Genomic DNA, 19,028 nt, shown 5'->3' on the forward strand with positions numbered 1-19,028 from the left:
ATGGTTTAGAAATTAAGGCTGATAATCACAATACATTTTTTTTTACCTCTGGAACCACACTGCTGAGCACTATTTAAATGTCCCCAGTGTTAGCATGGTTAGCATTGCCTCTGTCCTGATTGACAGGTCCTAAAGCATCCCCTGCTTTATCATCCGTTTTAACATAAATGGGACCAACTTTTTCTGCTCGCGAGAAAAAGTTAACCCTCCTGTTGACCTCGGGTCACATTTGACCCATATTCAAAAAATTTCCATTTCAGAAATTTGGGTTTCTTTCAACCAAATTGTCAAAAAGTAAGTAAAATAAAAGATCAGCTCAGTAATTTCATTGAATTTGGTTTTTATTCCATTTCGTAGCATTTGGAGAAAAAAAAAAAAAAATTTATAAAACATCGGAAATAGCTTCAAAAACGTGGAAAAAAATAAAACATTTAAAAAAATAAAAAAGTAAAAAAAAACAGTAAAAATGTGGAAAAAAAACATCGGTAAGAAGTGACAAAAAAAACTTTGGGGAAAAGCCACAGAAGTGACAAAAAAAAGAGACAACCACAAGGTTGAAAAAAAAAAAAAAAAAAAAATTAATTTTGACTACAAAAATGTTTAAGTTGCACAGTCTACGGGAATACAACACAAGGGTTGACAGAAGATTTCATCAGAGCTGTCCTCACCGCTAGATAACGTTGTTTACCGAATACTGTGTGCCACTCGTCATCAGATTGTTGCAGAAGATAACATTAAATCCTGGTGAAAACTGGTTTAACCTCAAATAATCTGTGCAATCACCTGTGAGATCACATGTCTCGTTCAAATTCATTGTTAAAACGGAACATGTCCCACAGTGCAACCGTGTGACTCATTGTGTTTCAAATTGTTTTTTTAAAAGACAATAGAGGGGAATTTTATATATATATATATATATATATATATATATATATATATATATATATATATATATATATATATATATATATATCACGTCTTTCACTACACAGACGATACTTGTAAGTTTAGTCAATTCATTGTTGGATTTGTTCTTTTCAAGGTTTTTTTTGACACCAAGAGTGTGTTTTCAGAGCTTTCCCCCCGCCCCATTACCTTTGACCCAGATTGAAGGCGACCGTGACCAAGCACAGAGTGAACAGACCCAGCTGTACGGTCCAGACATTTGTACGAATTACAAATGTGTATAGAGCCAGCATATCTCCACCAGACTCCATGTAAATAATCAGGACTTTTAGCCTGTATAGAGCCAGCATATCTCCATCAGACTCCATTTAAATAATCAGGACTTTTAGCCTGTATAGAGCCAGCATATCTCCATCAGACTCCATGTAAATAATCAGGACTTTTAGCCTGTATAGAGCCAGCATATCTCCATCAGACTCCATGTAAATAATCAGGACTTTTAGCGTGTATAGAGCCAGCATATCTCCACCAGACTCCATGTAAATAATCAGGACTTTTAGCGTGTATAGAGCCAGCATATCTCCATCAGACTCCATGTAAATAATCAGGACTTTTAGCGTGTATAGAGCCAGCATATCTCCACCAGACTCCATGTAAATAATCAGGACTTTTAGCATGTATAGAGCCAGCATATCTCCACCAGACTCCAGGTAAATAATCAGGACTTTTATCATCGTAAAACACACTTCATTCAAAGTCGAGAGAGACAAAATAAAAACTCTCAAAAGCCGTCTTGGTTCATCTTTCCACTGTTCCAACAATCACCACTGGTTTGGTTGAAATAAACCCTTAATTCACCCATCTACATGTGGAGATATGCTGGCTCTATACACGCTAAAAGTTCTGATTATTTACATGGAGTCTGGTGGGTTTGGTGATAGTGATATCTGGGCTGTTTCTGGATCAAAGATTTGTGGATTACTGTGTTTTACTTGTTAAAATAGTGTAGTGATGTGATATACGAATTTCTTCATACAAGGGTTCTTGCCTGAGGTCCAATGTGTACAGTGGGGGAAATAAGTATTTGACCCCTTGCTGATTTTGCAGGTTTGCCCACTTACAAAGAATGCAAAAATCTACAATTTTAATCATATGTACATTCTAACAGTGAAAGACAGAATCCCAAAGAAAATTCCAGAAAATCACATCATATGAATTTATTAAAATTGATAACCATCTGATGAGGAAAAACAAGTATTTGACCCCCTGGACAAACAGCAAGTATTCTGGCTCCTACAAGCCAGTTAGTCTTTCTTTAAGACACAGCCCCAATCCGAACCAATTATCTACATCAAATACACCTGCCTCACCTTGTTACCTGTATAAAAGACACCTGTCAACACCCAAACAACCAGCATTCAACATCACCACCATGGGCAAGACCAAAGAGCTTTCTACGGACATCAGGGACAAGATTGTTGATCTGCACAAGGCTGGGATGGGCTACAAGAGAATCGGAAAGCAACTTGGAGAGAAAAGATCAACTGTCGGTGCAGTTATCAGGAAATGGAAGAAGCACCACACCACCGCCAACCTCCCTCGGTCTGGGCCTCCACACAAGATCTTGCCTCGTGGGGTGTCCCTGATCATGCGAACAGTGAGGAATCATCCCAAAACCACAAGGGGGGAACTGATGAATCAACTGAAGGCAGCTGGGACCACAGCTACAAAAAGAAACGGTTGGTAACACACTACGCCGTCATGGGTTGAAATCCTGCAGCGCACGCAAGGTCCCCCTGCTCAAGAAGAAACATGTACAGGCCCGCATGAAGTTCGGCATTCACCACCTGGACGACTCAGAAGAGGCCTGGAAGAAGGTGATGTGGTCAGATGAGACCAAAATAGAACTTTTTGGCCTCAACTCAACTCGTCGTGTTTGGAGGGCAAAGAACACCGAGTACAACCCAAAGAACACCATCCCCACCGTCAAGCATGGTGGTGGCAACATCATGCTTTGGGGGTGCTTTTCAGCCAAGGGGACGGGACAACTCCATCGTATTGAGGGGAGGATGGACGGGGCCATGTATCGTGGAATTCTGGACCGACATCTCCTTCCCTCAGTGAGAGAGCTGAAGATGGGTCGAGGATGGGTGTTTCAGCACGACAACGACCTTAAGCACACCGCCAAAGCAACAAAAGAGTGGCTGAAGAAGAAGCACATCAAGGTTCTGGAGTGGCCTAGCCAGTCTCCAGACCTGAATCCGATTGAAAATCTTTGGAGGGAGCTTAAAATTCGAGTTGCCAGGCGACAACCTCGGAACCTGAATGATTTGGAGGCTGTCTGCAGGGAGGAGTGGGCCAACATCCCTGCCGAAATGTGCACAAACCTTGTCACCAACTATAAAAAACGTTTGACATCTGTGCTGGCCAATAATGGCTTTTCTACAAAATATTAACATGCTGTTTGTCCAGGGGGTCAAATACTTGTTTTTCCTCATCAGATGGTTATCAATTTTAATAAATTCATATGATGTGATTTTCTGGAATTTTCTTTGGGATTCTGTCTTTCATTGTTAGAATGTACATATGATTAAAATTGTAGATTTTTGCATTCTTTGTGAGTGGGCAAACCTGCAAAATCAGCAAGGGGTCAAATACTTATTTCCCCCACTGTATATTGAACCACGGGTACAAGGACTGGCTGTTGAATATCCATCAACCGACACACATACCTTAAAACTGCTTTACCCACAGTTGATTAACCTGCTGAACACCAGAGAGCCAATGTCTGCTCAGAGCAAACAGACCTCAGAGCTGCAACTCTGCAGAATGAGGTAACAGTCCGTCCACAGTCAACCTAATCTAGACCTTTTTGTACGAAACCCAGAGAGCATTTCTCAGAGGTGGCAGAGTTCAGCAACATGCCAAGTGAGTGCAGAGAAAATCGAAAGATTATAACAGTGTTTCCTCTATAGTCATTCAGCAGCAGTGGGCCACAACAGCAAGAAATTCTCCACCCCTGCTAAAAAGAAAATGTACAAATTAAAGTTATAAATTAGCCTAAACAAAAAAACACAAAATGCCAAAGATTTAGTTTTAGCCCTGTAACTGGCCATATGAACAAAAACTGGGACAGAGACGTGGAGCGAAGTTGAACTGACCCCAAAATGACTCCCACCCACCACTGTTAACAAAGAATTATATAGGGGAAACACTGTATAAGATATGTTTTAATGAAATGATGAATGCAGCATCTACAGCTACACTGTCTCCTAAATATTCTGCTTATTTTCTACTAATTTGCAACATAGGTTTTTGAAAGAAAAGTAATAGAATAGCCATTCATGCCAAAACTTTAAGCTCAAAGCATTATTTTTTGCATGTATCCGTTTTAGGTAGTCTGGATCAACGGAAGTAAGTATGGGCAAACCCCATAGATTGTCGTGCTAATATATGAATCTTATTTGTTTTGGCGTTTTCTTCCTTAGATTTTTTTTAAAACTATCGAGAAATAGACACAGGAAAATCCATCGACCTAGTTACTGTAACCAGAAAATAAGTCTGAGGTTATTTGCGAGGTGTCTGCCAGCCAGTTTATGTTATGTTAGCAAGCAAAGTTGAGCACAACTGCCCACAAAGTACTGCTTGCTGATTGAGATGATTGTGATTGGTTTAAAGAAATGCACACAACCCAGAGTGTTTTTTTCTCCCATCCTAGAATGCATCTGTGGTGTAGCCAGACCTTACTCCACAGCGCTGTGGCGATACAGTGGATCAGGAAATGCAAAGGGAGGGACTTAAAAAAAAAGGATAGAGAGAGAAAAGGGGGTCAGAGAGAGAGAGAGAAAGAGAGAGAGAGAGAGAGAGAGAGAGAGAGAGAGAGAGAGAGAAAGGGGGTCAGATAGTGACAGCAGTATTGACTCAGTCAGTCCTGAACGGAGGAAGAGAAGAGAAGAGTGAGGATCTCGTACTGAAATCTGGTATTACCTGAATCTACAGTTATGTGACAATTTGTGAATATTTATATGTATAATATGTGGTTATTCATGTACACCGTAGCTGTTTGCATGATTGCACACGCTTTTGATAAATATTTGCATATGTATGCAATGCATCTGTCTAGATAAGCTAAAGATGGACTAACACCTCTGAAGCTGGAGGCTTAGTTGGACATTTGCACTGATGACCATTACCTACATTCCTCAAATGTCCTGTTTAGTGCGTAGCTGAGTTGGTCTGTTGAAATCAGCATGTGGTTTTATCCGATGTTATATTTGGGTTAGTGGTGGGTCTCAACAAAATGTTTCCAAAACCAAAAAGCGGGTAAAAGCAGCAGCAGAGATTATGAATGAAATTAATCCTTTTTTATTTTCTCTTTAAGTTCCTTAAACGTTGAAAAAATGGTTTAAAATATCAGATGTATTATCTTTCAGTCAAGATATTTTTTCTCAGGTGTTGGTGAAACCAAAGCAAGCTAAAATTAGAGTGAACATTGAACTTCATTGTGCCGACAGAAACTCCAAATTAATGCTAATGTTGCTTAGCATAGGGGTGCAGGATTTAAGACTCAAGACTTTGGCGTGTGACCCCTTAAAATGAAGCAATGCCTACAACCTGCTCGTGGTGCTAGATTTGGTTTATCAAAAGACGCTAGCAAAGGACCAGACTACAGAAAATAAGCACAGCCGAAACATCAGATGGGACGGTTTTTAAAACGTTACAGTTATGGCTGAAAATGTCAACATAAATAAACAAGTTTGCCGATTTCACATATCCCCGCAATTGCTGGTAGATGCTTCAATTACCAGCCAAAAAAAAACAACTAATTGTAATATATTAGGTGGCTGGTGAAATTTGACCATTCACTAGCCATTTGAGCCAAGTTCATGTTGAACCCTGAGCGTGAAGTCACGGTGATTCGGTCTATTGAATACCATGTTATTTCATTTAATGCTTTTATGTAATTTACAGGTGCTTTAGTACCTTAAACCAGGAGGTGGATGGAGGGCAGCAGTTATCAGTCAGACCAAGCAGAGAAGCTGCACTGCCAGATGGACTCGATCCTCACTGCAGCCCGGCTGGCCCGCAGAGGATGGACACAGGAGGGGACGAAGACTGGGTGGCAATGTTCCTATTTCGACTTCTCAGCACGGCAACCCCCCGACTCCAGCTCGGATGGAAATCAGGGTCCAGAACGTGCCGAGATCTGCCCGAAGGACCCCGGGAGCAGGCAGGTTCCGGTTGTGGACAGCAGGAAGATGGCTGAGGACAGAGAGACGGGCTCTAGTGAAGCAAAACAAACTGAAGGTGCATCCTCAGCTTACAACCAAGTAGTAGGACAGAAACGTCTCTGTAGCCAGGCAGGCTTTCGTGTCTGGGCGTCTCGCTGTCGCACCACATGCAGACAGCCCCGGCGGTTTAAGGGCCCGATACTACCGGTCATTGCTGAGGTATAGGCTAGCTGGCAATTGTTCCAGAAAAGACAAGGTGCATGTAAAACACTTGGTTTATGCTTTTTCTTGGTCATGATAAGAGTACTAGAATCTATGTAGACAATAATCCAAACCTTAAATGTTAAATCAATGCATTCTCATGAACAGGTTCGTATCATATCTTACAAAAACTTATTCACAACAATACGTATGGTATGCCACGAAATTCACGTGACTAACTTTTGGCTGACGGGTCACGTGACGGTTAACTTTGGCAGACAAAAGATGACCATCATGCGGCAAAGACAACAAAACAACTTGTTAAGATTACAAAAAAAGATTGTGGTTTGGGTTAAAACACTGGTCCCCTTAAGCAGGGGCGGAGTGTGGGGGGGGGGGGATGGTTTCAGCTAGGGCTGCTCGATTATGGGAAAAAATATAATCACGATTATTTTGATAAATATTGAAATCACGATCATTTAACACGATTACTCGTTGACTTCTGGAAATACGTTGCAATTATTGAACATAAACAGTGGAAAAAGTTAAATAAATCAACTGTTAAAAAAGCACATAGAACTGTGAAATTTGCCTCAATACTTTTCCTATTTAAACTTTCACTTGCAAAACGTAATGGTTTTTCTCGATTATTCTGTTTTTGTGATCATTGGGAACCAAAATCATAATCACGATTACATTTCGATTAATTGCACAGCCCTAGTTTCAGCCCCAAATGTTTTCTCAAAAGCCCCAAATCTTTTAGGCTGACTTCACCGTCTTTAAGAGGCTGTAGTGGGCTCCGTTTTAAAGCTGGACTGAAGCTAGATATTGGTATCACATGAAACTAAATAACGCTCCAAAGTTCTAGGCTACATTTTGGCGAGAGAAAAACCGGCATGGCCATTTTTAAAAAAGGGGTCCAATGACTTCTCAGCGCCAGATATCTAAATGAAAAGGTTTTAAGGGTAACCACGAGTCACCCCTCTACAGACAGGCTCACTTTATGATAACCACATACTGTTTTTCCTTGGCAACTATCACAAATGGTTTACACATATTTAGGCATTCTATCATCAAATTGCTTTAATAAAAAAAATGGTCTAAAATTGTTGCCGTAAATGGGGAAAAAAATAATCTCCCAGAAGGAGCATAAGTAGTACTACAGGGACACGAACATGTGTTTCCTGGGTGAAAGTCTTGTGTTTTACCATTAAATTCTTTCGGGAGACAAACTTCCCTCCTCTCGCTTGAAAGCCCTGTGTTTTAGGATCCAAACACACACCCTGACCTCCTCCCTACATGGCCCGCAGCGCTCTTATACAGCAGCAGTCAATGTGTTCCTGACAGAAATAAATACGTTGAGTACATACGAATTACAGATTTGATCGACGTTAATACTCTTGTTGTCATGTGTGTATTTTTTTTTTCTTTCATTAAAATAAAAAAGCTGTACAAGTCTCCCTGTGGGTTGGTGTTCTGTTCATTTAAAAATTTTAAACAAAACACATTATAGGTGAGGTAGAATAAATACGGAAACTACATTTTATTCGCTTTGTTGTCTGACCACGCAGACATGCACAAAAGACCTTAAATTAAAAAGCTACCTTACTGTTGCAGTTAAGGGGAAAGTCTATATGGGTCATTGACGAATAAGGTTTTCAAAAGTGTAAAAAAAAAAGATGAGATTATGTGGTTCACGTAATCAATTAACACTGTTTTTGTCATTTACATTTACATTACAATATGGACAAAATATGTCACCAGATAAGTATTAATTTACAAACCTACTTACTTAGTATACTTAGTAACACAGAAGAAATATGAATTAACATTATCACTGATCTCATAAATGTTAGGGCTGCACAATATGACCTAAAATCAAAATCACGATAAATTTCACATTTTAACTCGATAACGATAATTTATCATGTTGTTCTAAAATTATATTTTCTGAAGCCAAAATGTTTCCAAACGACAGACGCTCAGTTGACTCGGACTGTTTGGAGTTGTCCTCCATTATGCTTTCCATGCGGCTGACTGGTCCGGGCAAAGTCACGCATTTAAAGAAAATGTAACCACGGTGATTGATATGAGGATCATCTTCTGAATATAATTATTAATATGTTAGGCCTACCATAAATTGATATTTCAAAAAAGTAATTTATTTAAAAACAACTAATAATGCAGTGTGATTTTAAATCAAACCAAGTCCCAAACATAAATATACTTATGTTTTTCCCCTTTAGTCTTTGCTATTAATATTCATCAACTGCAAAATTAGAAAATTGCGTTTTTAAATATGCATGTAAAATAAAATAAAAAAATGCTTCTTTTTGTATATAGTTTGTTTTTCACAACAGTACAATTCAAAACAAATGCAAATTAGTCAAACAAGCCATTAGGCTGCATTTCTAAACACTCAACTGTAGGTTTTTTATATAGTATATATAAAGCAAATCAAAGTGCTAAATATAAAACACAATTTTTTCATTATTAGTATTTTATTGTGTAAATTCTCACGTACAACGTGGAACATTCTTTCACAGACGAGATGTGGAATTTCCACGTCACTTCTGCGGATTCGTTTAAACGTAGACAAATACATGAAACTGTATTTTATTATTATAACTATCTTTATTGTTTAACTCCTCAAATACAACTTTTGAAAAAAACATCAATATTACGAATATTATATATTTAACTACGTCACTTCCGGAGTTTTCCGCGGATTTGTTTAAACGTTATTATGGTTCATAACTTACTGGAACAAAACTGAGCAACGTGTTGTTGCTTAGGACAGGTTTGCTGAAGCGATCCCGGCGTTAAAGACCAGCTGATCGCTGCCCGATTCTTTGAGTAATGAATGGCCGCATTGCATTGGGGGATATCAGCTTTGAATGCGTCCTGCTCGGATCATATCGTAATGTTCTGTATTACAGCATATACTGTAATATTTCACCGGTAATAAGAGGTAAAATAAAGAAATGAATACCATGATAACATCTAAATAAATGTTGATAGATGTAGCATTATAGTTTAAAAAATATAAATCAACAAAAAAGCAACCCAGCTTCCCTGGCCAAAATAGACCGAAATAATAACATTAAAAGAAATACATATAAACCATGATACTATCTCGTGAATAATGTTGATTTAAACAGCGGTTATTGGGCTAAAAATACCAAGGGTACCCCTATTTTGTTGAAACTTGACGCCAGGGTCCTTGACCATGCGTCATACATTTGACGAGTAGGGAGTGAGACTGTGTTGGACTTCCTTTATCTTCTGTTTTTACCCTTGTACCAATTTTAACTAATCACTTTTATGTATATATGTGTGTGTGTGTATATATATATATATATATATATACACAGACACATATATACATAAAAGTGATATATGTGTATCACTTTTATGTGATACACACATATATATATATATATATATATATACATATACATACATATATACACACATATATACATATACATACATATATACACACATATATATATATATATATATATATATATATATATATATATATATATATATAAAAATACATACATACATACCTGCAATGATTTTAAATGTATTTTTTTCTATTTTAATCCTTACTTTTTACTTAATTTCCTGTTGTATAATGTTTTGAGACCATGTGATATTACACTTGAAATAAACTTGAATTGAAATTGAATTGATTGTTGTCAAACAATGCTAACAGGCTGATACTTAGCTAGTTTTACTAGCTAGTTAGCTAGCCAGCCATCAAAATGACAATCAAACATTTTATATTTACTGCTACTAGTTTTTAAAAGGTTACAACATCTTGCATGTTTTACAGCGGTTGTACCAAATGACAATTGATGATGATAATTCGTGACATGCGAGTGAGCAAATGAAAACATGATTTTTTTCAAATAGTTAGGAGTGAGTTGCTTACTTTGCTTCACGACCACATGGTCCTTTGAAGGTGTCTGACTGATGTCACATCCTGTCACATGATATTGACCACATGACTTCTTCTCTTGGGTTTTACGGCAGTTGGCATCCCATAAGTTGCATTACTGCCTCCTACTGGTACTACTCGTCATTTTCTAATTAGTCCGGTGCTTTTCAAAAATATAAATATATATTTCCTCCCATTTATGGTGACCCCACTTTCAAGGACAACTTTGATCTTGATTTCCACTGTTCCTAACTTGTGTAGCCCTGCGAACATGACCTTTCTTTCTTGAGTGTATTTCCATGCCCTCCACAGTCTCCTTTTCCTCACACAGACTGCCCAGTTGGGACCACATGACTTGATCCAAAATGGTGGCTTTATATTCATTACGCCGAATGACATCAATGAAATAAGTTTTTCCGGACATTCTTTCTCGTAACAAACCATAGACTTCTACCCATAATTTAAATACCATTTTGCACTGTTGATATATGATGTTACAAAACTCTACCATGAGAAAATATATATACAGTATTGATCACATTTTAAAATATTTTAACCACAAACAAAATGGCTGTATTCTCCTTTTGGACGGTTATACCGAATTTTGACACTTCAAAATAACTTTATACATAGCAAAATAGAGAGCACATTAACTCTCCTCTCTGATAATAAATTGCAGGATAATATTACTTCTGTGAATAAGGCTGGGTCAAAATAAAATAAAAATCCAGAGATGGATCTTTTAAGAGGCTCCGTTTTAAAAACTAGACCAAAGATATTGGTATCATATGAAACTAAATGAACTACGGAATCCATGTCAGTCTAAATAACGCTCCAAAGTTAGGCTGGAATGACTGGTAATTGTTGATTTTGTTTAGATGTGCCAAATTTTAATTATATAAGCTGTGGGTTTTTTTAGCAGTGGGGGCAGGTCACAACTATTACCGTTTTAATGTTTCCAGATGTGTGATATCAGGACGATGAGCTGACAGAACTGACAAGTTGAACGTTGTCCAATTAGAACGGACCCACCGCGGTGCCGTTTTTGGTTCGATTATTCCGTCGATTAATCGAGTAATCGGATAAAAAACACTAAGAAATACTTAGTAAGCAGCAATAGTAAATATTTATTATTGCTGTTTACCTAAAAAAAATGGTACCTGTAGCTTGTATATATACAAAAGACTTTCCTTTTTTAGAAAAAGCAAAAAAATGTATTGCCAAATTCCAAGGCCCCTAAAAAAAACAACAACATTACAATAGTACATTTTTGGTGGCCCAAATGTTAATATTTTTCACCCCATTCCCCTTCTTGACTCTGGCTCTTTGCACTGAATATGCAAAAGAGCTGTTCACTGACCAGAGGGTAAATGTGACTGTACAAAGCTTACAGCAGGGCTATTCAACTACACTGTTCTGGGGGACACATTTTAGAAGCCTAATACACAGTGGGGAGCATAGATATATCTATGATGAGGAGAAAGAATAAAGAATGCATGATGACGTCATTCACGTGCATATTAAGTAGCCATGCTGGGGGGAGGAGCCGGTTTGTCTCCGGCAGCAGCTAAGTTTCCAAAGATTAGTAGCAAACTAATAAAAAGTTAGACTACAAACCGACAGCTTTTGTTTTAGCTTGTTGGTCAAACATCGCTATTAGCAGAGTAGCATGCTGTAGGCTAGTTGTGTAAAACATCGCTATTAGCAGAGTAGCATGCTGTAGGCTAGTTGTGTAAAACATCGCTATTAGCAGAGTAGCATGCTGTAGGCTAGTTGTGTAAAACATCGCTATTAGCAGAGTAGCATGCTGTAGGCTAGTTGTGTAAAACATCGCTATTAGCAGAGTAGCATGCTGTAGGCTAGTTGTGTAAAACATCGCTATTAGCAGAGTAGCATGCTGTAGGCTAGTTGTGTAAAACATCGCTATTAGCAGAGTAGCATGCTGTAGGCTAGTTGTGTAAAACATCGCTATTAGCAGAGTAGCATGCTGTAGGCTAGTTGTGTAAAACATCGCTATTAGCAGAGTAGAATGTCGTAGGCTAGTTGTGTAAACAGCGCGGTGGACGAGAGCAGCAGACGTTAGCTACCTTGTGTCGGGTTGGCTCCGAGTACACTGGATGTTTGTTACAGAGGTGATGTAGCAGCATTCATGCAGCTTTCTGTCGTTTTCTCTCGCCTGTCTCTTCTCTTAGACCCTCGCTATTTTCGTCTTCCTTCATTTGTAATCTGGGCCGTCAGTCTTGTGTTTATATAACGTCTGTGCTTGTGTTGTGTCCGCAGAAGCGCAAACCTCTTGTGCGCTAGTAATAATCCTCCGTGCGGGAACACAGTGAGCCGTACAACCTTAATTATATTGATTCAACAAAGCTTCGAAGCAAAGAATTTTTAATTTGATTGATTGATTTTTTAATTATTAACATTTCATTATTTTTGTTCTTTTATTTTTATTTCTGTATTTATTTGTACTTTTATTTTTTATATATTTAAGCATGTATTCTTTTTTAATGCCGTATTTATTTCAGCATAAATTTCATTACATTTCTTATTTTATCTGTATTTTTTCATGCCCTTTATTTATTTAGCCCTTTTTATTTATACTTAAGTAATAATTTGTAATAACACAGAAAAGCGTAAAGAAACTAAATTATAAATGAATTAAATATTACCATAGAAAAATGAAAATGTTACTCCCCGTCGGGGAATCGAACCCCGGTCTTCCGCGTGACAGGCGGAGATACTGTCCACTATACTAACGAGGAAGGGTATGGAAAAAATGTATTATTGCACAATATATAAAACTGATTTAGAACAGTTGAATATTTTTCCAATCAGGGAATCAAATTTAACTTAACCTTAACTCCCTAAACTCAATCTCTATGGTAGTTCTCATCACTACGGGTGTCATACAAGTAAGATTTGGGGGGCGCTGTTTCCCATTTAAGCAGACCACATTTAGATTTGATGACCAACAATGTTTATAAATGGTTTACAAAACAAGTATTAACCATCGATCTAAATTTATAAACTAATTACTTTATATTGCACTAAACTAATGATGAAATAAATTATAACATAACTAATAATTAGTAAATATAAATCATCATTTCATTGTTAGTGAACAGTAAAATAACTATGAACTAAAGTTTAATTAACTATCAATTTACCATTAATTAATGATGGTTATTATAAAGTGTTACCATTTATTTGGGCGATCTATAAACTAGATGGTTGAGTATTTGTACACTGATAATAGCTTCCTACATAATGTTTATAGATGCTTTACAAAGTCTTAATTAGCTATTAACAAAGTATTATATTCAATTAAATCAATAACAAATGCTTAATAAAATATATTCAATGTTTGATAAACACACGCATAGAAAATAAAAAGGTACTCCCCGTCGGGGAATCGAACCCCATTCTGGCAAACGGTGTATAGTAGGGCTTAAGTCTCTTAACTTTTACCATACATTCTCTATGTTAAGTCTTAAGGTGCTGACACACGAAGCCGACGGCCAACCGTCGACAGAAAAGCCAGTCGAGATGATCAGTCGGGTCCCCGAGGTCCAAAAAACTGCCCCGGGACACACTGAGGCGACACTGACTTGAGAAACGTAATACGTCTCCATAGCAGCAGGCGGCGGTACTCTGTATTGTTGCCCAAGAAATGAAAACCGGCAGCCGATTGGACAAACGCGTCACATGGGTTTGTTTTCTCCGGAAATTCAAAGCCAGACTGTCATGGCGGCTCGTTCAGAATACAATCTCATATTGTGTGACACACTTCTTGCTAGGTATACGCTAGTCCACTGATTGGTTCGCTGCGCTTTGGGAAAGTGGAGTTTCCTCCCGAGGTCGACCTCCATTTCCCATCCCTTGGCTGACTGCAGGACATTCTGCTCGGCTTGGTTGTGGACGACAGGTCTTTGACCCTTTTTCACAAAGTCGATGGTGCTCAGCAGTGATCTTGCTTTGGCTAGTTGTTTCTTCCTCCTTTCTTGCTCCAGGATGTCTGCGAGCACTGCCAACACCTTGTCATGGCGCCACCCGTATCTTCCCTGTGTCAATCTTACACCCTTACAGAATGTGCGTCATTGTTCAGTGGGTCCTCCCTCATCCCCCACCTGTGCAAATTGACTGGGGTTGGTAAGGTGTCATACACTGCTCGGGGTAGAAAGGGTATATGGAAGGGCTCCAGTCGCCACAGTTCACTCCATGTGACTGTTCTCTTGGGAAGGTCCCACCTCATCGAGGCGCCTTGAGTTGCGAGCTCGATGGATTTAGCTCTTCTCCCTTCTTCCTCGAGGTTTTGAACTTCATCCTGAATCCTAGTTCTCTTCTCCTTAGGGGTGGACTTTGACCACTGCTGGAAGTGTGCTGTTCCTAGACCCTGTCTTCCAGTGCTTGGGTTTCCGATGATGTCTTTGGTCCTGAGAGAACATTCTTTCTGGTTAATTGCTGGTTAATAAAATGATAGTTTGTGCTTTATCGACGCTGTTTGCACTTTAATCAGGGAATTCATTCGCGATTAAAACTTTTAATAGTTAATAGAGAAAAATATCATTAATAAATGGTAAATTGATAGTTATTGAAACTTTAGCTCCGTTATTTAATTGTTAACTAAGACTGAAATGATGATATATGATATATGTATATATGTATGATATATATATTATTAAACATAAGTTATAGCATAATTAACTTATTTTGTTACCATCTCTTTTTCTCTATTAAAGTTCAACATAAACTATTGTTTTATAAACAGTAGAACAGAAAATGAAAAATCACTCCCCGTCAGGGAATCGAACCCCGGTCTTCCGCGTGACAGGCGGAGATACTGTCCACTATACTAACGAGGAAGGATACGACACATCGTGTGATCGCAGCGAACCAATCAGGGGACTAGAGTATTCTTAGCACGAAGTGTGTCACACAAAAGATAAAACTATATTACAACCGTAGTGAAAATGTGTTGTCTTAACAAAACGTCTAGCTTATCAAACACATGGAATTCAAGTAGTTATTTAAAGCTTTGTGTGAAAGCAACAGTAAGGACACACAAAGGACTCAAGGGAGTAAACTCCCCAGGGCTACTGTAGCAGAGTCTGGTGTGAGGTATCATTGAACAGCTAAATCCAACCCCAAGTCTATGGGTTGGAAGGATGAGAAACATCTGTCAACCTAGTTGTATCCATAACTTTTCTTCCTCACACTTCAGCAACGTATCAAAACTGTGTTGCATTGGCCAGGAATTGAACCCGGGCCTCCCGCGTGGCAGGCGAGAATTCTACCACTGAACCACCAATGCTCACATAGCAACAGAAAAACAGCTGCCGCACACAACTTTAACAACACTCACTTGTACAGACCCGCGTTTGCAGGCCAGGTTGGAGATATAACTCCTCCACCTAGTCCCGGGTCTTCCCCGAGTCCTCCTCCCAGCTGGACGTGCCTGGAACACCTCCCTAGGGAGGACCTCAACTGGACAGGGGCCTCCTCCAGACATTCCCAATTTACCCGCACTAGCCGTTTGGGCTTAACAGGCAACTACTCTGGTTTAGATCAGGGAGGAAGTTCCTCCCTATCACGCTTCTCCATGTATCTCCATCTTTGCCCACGTGCGCGTTGAAGCACTAAAACCCACTACTACTCCAGTATAATCACTGCCAATAAAGGAAACTCCCAAGACACTGTTTTCCCTACTTGAGTTTGAGTTTAGTTTATTTATAAAAGGGGACAGCGCAAATAATAAAACACATGATTTCCCATGGGTTAAAAAAGCCAGAATTAGCCAAAAAGCTATTTTTCATCTGTAGTCCCCTGCCTTCGATGTTAAAAAGGCTTTTTAAAATACAAAGAAACAAAAAACAACACAAGCAAACAAAACTTAGCACAAAGCATCACAAAAACAGAACACAACAAAACAGAACTCAACACACAATGTAGCACAAAACAAGACACAACACAAAAGCAGAAGGATATACAACAGAGCAAAACAACAGGGTATAAAGTAAAAAAAATAAATATATATATATACATATATATACACATATATATAGATACATACATATACTTAAAGGTATAGTGGAGGATTTTCCTGAATTTTAGAAAAGAGCCGCCCTCTGTACTTTTTGAAAAAATGCCCATGTGCAACACTCTGCCTGCTCCCGAGAGGGAACGCCTATTAAACGTGTGCACGAGAGAGCACTGTTTACAAGTTGCTGTCGGCATGGCTCATACAAGCCTACTCTCCAAGAGAAGATTTGCACTTTTTCACAAATTGAGATGTTTACCGTGTGTGCGCGGTGCGTGACTTGTGCCAGGGCTAGCATCGCTAATCATAGCTTACATCAACTTTTACTAGCAGTGATTTTAAACGGATTTCTCCAAATAGCCAAACTTTACCTGTGGAGTAGAAACTTCACGACTGAGGCATCAGTGGGAAGCCCAACCTGTGCTTTTAGCGCACGCCAGCGTGTGAAATATATTCTCCCAAAAGCTTCAATGCTTCAATGAATGGCTGAAACCGTAGCTCAAGCTCACCACACATATACACCTGAAAGCTCGGGACGTAAACATATCACCAGAATGATTGACAACCAGGAGGACCAATAGTCTTGATGATCCACCCGGAAAAAGAAAATCCTCCACTATACCTTTAACATTATCACCCAACCCCAGGACTTTCTCCGCCCTCACTTGTATACATCCTCTTTCTGCAACTCTATCATGTCCTTCACTGAAAAAATCAAGAACATCCACACCAGCACTTTGGACCAATCCCTCACCTTAACATCTCAGCCGACTTTCACCCATCTACACACTCATTCTCCTCCTTTCAGCTCCCATTAAAGAACTCACCCGGAAATCCAAGCCATCGACCTGTCAACTTGACCCCCTCACCACACAACTTGTTAAAGCCTGCCTTCCCTCCCTGGTCCCGCTCATTTCTGCTATCATCCACTCTTCTCTCACCACTGGAACTGTCCCTACATCCTTCAAAACTGCTGCCATTACCCCAATCTTGAAAAAACCTGGTGCCGACCAAGGGGGGTAAGCTTCGCTTCAGAACGCGAACCTCCTTTCACCTCTTGTTAGCATTACACTGACCGCCATTTTTTTTTCACGTCTTTTATTTTGTTACCATCTCTTTTTGTGTCTATTAAAGTGCACTAAAGACATAAACTATTGTGTTATAAACACTAGCACAGAAAATGAAAAGTTACTCCCCGTCAGGGAATCGGAGCCCGGTCTTCCACGTGACAGGCGGAGATACTGTCCACTATACTAACGAGGAGGGACACAACACAAAATGTGATCGCAGCGAACCAATCAGCGGACAACAGTATTATAATCAATGAGTGATCTAAATTTAGACCGTACTGCCTAAATTCCATAAAAATGTATCACGCCCCACAAGAGGAGAAAAGATTTTAGACCAAGTTTTCACTAATGTAGCTGATACATACAAAGCTGCTCCCTCCCCATCTAGGCCACTCAGACCACCTCTCTCTGTTTCTACTGCCCAAGTACTTAGCACTAATCAAACATGTGAAACCAACAGTAAGGACGGTCAAAGTGTGACTCTGCACTTCAGCAGCATCTTGGTAACACTGACTGGAGAGTGTGCCGACTCAAGCCACCAATGACTCCCACACGGATATTGACTCATATGTAGGGTTGCAAAATTCCAGGAATTTGTGAAAACTTGGGAATAAACTGAATATTATTAATATTGCTTGTTATAATATCGTAAGTCTATGACAGGGAACTTAGGCATAGGAGGAGATCGAAAAAGTAGCTTTACGATAAATCGCGATTTTACTATGATAAAAGTCTAGGTGGGAATGGGCGTGGCCTATATCAAGAGATTAAGTTGAATTCAGGGACGCGTTGCTATACTTTTTTTAAATGTGTGATGTACAGTCTGGAGGTAATAGGGAAAAACATTATTGTTCTGCTATAGCGCCACCTAGTGGTTTAAGTGTGTCAATTTTTTTGTCCGAGCACTTTGCAAGTATCTGGACCAGTCCTGAAAATCTTAAATGTGACTGGATGAATAGCTTAAATCCATAAGAAGAAGGTTAAGTAGTGAGAATAGTTGACAAAGTGGAAATCGTTTTATTAAGTATGAATTTCATTAAAAAGTTAAAAGCTGACGCTAAACTGAATTGTTGGTTTTAAAAGTTCAACCATGCCAAACGATGTAGAACATTGTGAGTTCTGAATGTATTTATCAAGTATAGAAGACTTGCAAAAATGCTATGAAAAACATGTATTAAAATGCAGAAATGAAAAAAAAAATGTTTAAAAAATCTCAAATGGATTGCACTGCACTGCTGAAAAAACTTGGAATTTGAAATGTAAAAGTGTCAGTTGGAAGCTCAACTGCATCACCTTAATAAGCTAACAGCGGAAAAACATTTCAATAAAAGCTGGAAGCTAAAAAGTAACACTGTCAAAAATGGAAGTTCAAATAAATTGACTGAAAAGGCTGAAAGTTTAAATACTTTGTATTATCATCAGCCATATCCATTGCTTAGAACAAACAAGCATGACCCTAAAGAGCTGAGAGGTGGATATATTGCCTGAAAAGAAACGGGCTATATACATGTATGAAACCACAAATGACCCTGGAGGGAGGGAGGGAGAGACAGAAGGAAGGAGGGAGAGAGGGAGTGAGAGAGAGGGAGGGAGGGAGAAAGAGAGAGAGAGAAGGTGTGATAGAGAGAGTGAGAAGG

At 38.9% G+C, this 19,028-nt stretch overlaps 1 long non-coding RNA gene and 3 other non-coding genes across 5 annotated transcripts in view; all 4 read right to left on the bottom strand.

Moving 5' to 3' along the window:
- The window catches only part of LOC114566883 (uncharacterized), a 64,083-nt gene that overhangs the window by 10,961 nt on the left and 34,094 nt on the right, over positions 1-19,028 (bottom strand). The window contains exons 1-2 of one of the 2 annotated variants that reach the window (XR_003694110.1): positions 10,282-10,335; positions 5,890-6,168 (exon numbers count right to left, since the gene is read on the bottom strand). This is a non-coding gene — a long non-coding RNA (uncharacterized LOC114566883). Of the gene's footprint in view, positions 1-5,889; positions 6,169-10,281; positions 10,336-19,028 lie in introns of those variants that run through there. The other variant, XR_003694109.1, reaches the window with a different exon arrangement.
- On the bottom strand, positions 12,975-13,046 carry trnad-guc (transfer RNA aspartic acid (anticodon GUC)). Its single transcript has one exon. It is a non-coding gene; the product is annotated as a tRNA-Asp (tRNA).
- On the bottom strand, positions 15,075-15,146 carry trnad-guc (transfer RNA aspartic acid (anticodon GUC)). The gene has a single exon. It is a non-coding gene; the product is annotated as a tRNA-Asp (tRNA).
- trnag-gcc (transfer RNA glycine (anticodon GCC)) lies at positions 15,525-15,595 on the bottom strand. Its single transcript has one exon. It is a non-coding gene; the product is annotated as a tRNA-Gly (tRNA).

Source organism: Perca flavescens, chromosome 13, assembly GCF_004354835.1.
Source record: "Perca flavescens isolate YP-PL-M2 chromosome 13, PFLA_1.0, whole genome shotgun sequence".
Classification (NCBI taxonomy): Eukaryota; Metazoa; Chordata; class Actinopteri; order Perciformes; family Percidae; genus Perca; species Perca flavescens.